Raw genomic sequence first — 2,014 nt, forward strand, 5'->3', positions numbered from 1 at the left:
CTGTGCTTACCAGGAGAGGCACCGACACTTGAAAGCAGCTGACATTATTACGTGTACAGCAGCCTACTTACTCACCTTCACTCACAATAACAGAACTATTGACATGCGAGCACAGCTGCCAGAACAGTCTACTCACAACTACCGATGGAAGCTGCAACTAGTCCGATGCTCAGTTAACACCACTTGCTGGATAAATGCCTCCTCCACACTCCTGCATACTATACGTGTCCAGTGCTCCAGAATGTTCTCTATTTTCAATACATAAAAAATCCATTCCTATACATGATGAATGATGTTAGTAAGTCTTGGCTGCTGGTTGTGTCTAACGTTTCTGGAGTTTTTCATGCGGAGATTGCAACACAGCATACCCAGAGAACGATCACTTGAACCTTACTGCCGCTTTTCGAACTTTGAGGAAAGTCACATCATTAACATGACAGGCGTGGGAACATCATACCTGCATATGGCACAGACAGTTGGTGTCAATAAAATGACTGCATGACTGGTGGTGACGAGATGGTCTCAGTACAACAGCTTGGCAAGAAGAGAAGCGTGGGTCCATGCACAACAACTACACCACAAGAAGATCGTGGAACATATGGAGGACAACAGTTGTAAAGTCCAGGTGGAGGTAACATGCAGGGTGTCACCACGAACCACTGTGAACAGGCGGAAGTTAGTTGCCATGCGGATTCTGTGTGGACACCATAGCACAGATAACAGGGATTTGAGTGGTGCAAAGCCAGAATCAACTGGGGCACTGAGTGGCATTGTGTGATATTCGGCATTAGTCTCGCTCATGTCACATCGGCACCAACATGCCCGAGGCCTTGGTGATAGGTGGCACGAAGCAGCGATTTTCTAAAACAGAACCTCTCCACCTCTTGGCATCGTGATATGGGCAGCTATTGGATATGACAATATGACAACAGGACGTTAGGTAACTGTTGAAAGCAGGATCAATGTTTTCTAGTATGTGACAACAATGGTAAAACTTTTGTCATATCCTTGATGACCAGAGTTCCTAATGGCACATTCCAGCAGCATAAAGCAATTGGGCACACCACAGTTTACAGCATAAAAGCCTCGAGGGATGAACAGATCGTTGGCTGGCTTTCTAGGTTCAGTGATTTTTCACCCATAGAGCACTTTTGGAATGTGATGGGAAGATGAATAATTTACTTTCAGAACAGATTTCTGCCAGAAGACTTCATTAACTGGCACATCAGGTGTGTGAAACAAGGTGAAAAATCCTGAAAATGATATTTTGAGGTTGTTTGTTTCCATGCCATATGGTTTGCAAGAGCATACCCTGACCACAGAGGTCACACATTCTCCCAGTTCCGAAAGAACGAATTTTTAATTTTTTAATACCCGTTACGCGATGGATACGTCCACAACGTTTGATAAATATCGAACCGGTGCTCCGTGGTGTAACACTTTCCATTTCTGTCCCTGTATTAGGTCGTCGTCTCGATCAGTTCTTATGTTCTGGGTCCATAGCCCACCTACCATCCATTCGCCTAGCTACATATCTGCCTCCGTTTCACTTTCAATACGGCCATAGTTACGTACCCCAATCTAGTCTGTTCCCTGGCCAATATCCTTGTCGTACAGCCTCGCCTAGTAATTTCCAAGTTGCTTCTTCCCATTGCTCGCTAAGAAAGCCTGAATTTTTTTTTACTATTATGGTAGTTCCCATCTACCAGTATCTGCCTGAGATTGATTTGTTACCCATGGCATGCAATTTGTCTGTATATCTACCTAAAATTAGTGAATCATATACAGTCGCCAGATTAATGTAACTCTATGAGTCCTCTGAAAGAGTAACTACGCACATGAATCGAAACAAAAATGCTCTGGATCAAAAGGCATTGCTTCCATCCTACTTGCAGGACTAGATACCAATATTTCGACTATGGATTGATTCTGGATCTGCAAAATGGTGGGGATAGCAACACACAATCTACTGTTTGGGCTGGTAGTGAAGAAAAATTTACAAACACAGCATTTC

This window comes from Schistocerca piceifrons, chromosome 8, assembly GCF_021461385.2.
Source record: "Schistocerca piceifrons isolate TAMUIC-IGC-003096 chromosome 8, iqSchPice1.1, whole genome shotgun sequence".
Taxonomy (NCBI): Eukaryota; Metazoa; Arthropoda; class Insecta; order Orthoptera; family Acrididae; genus Schistocerca; species Schistocerca piceifrons.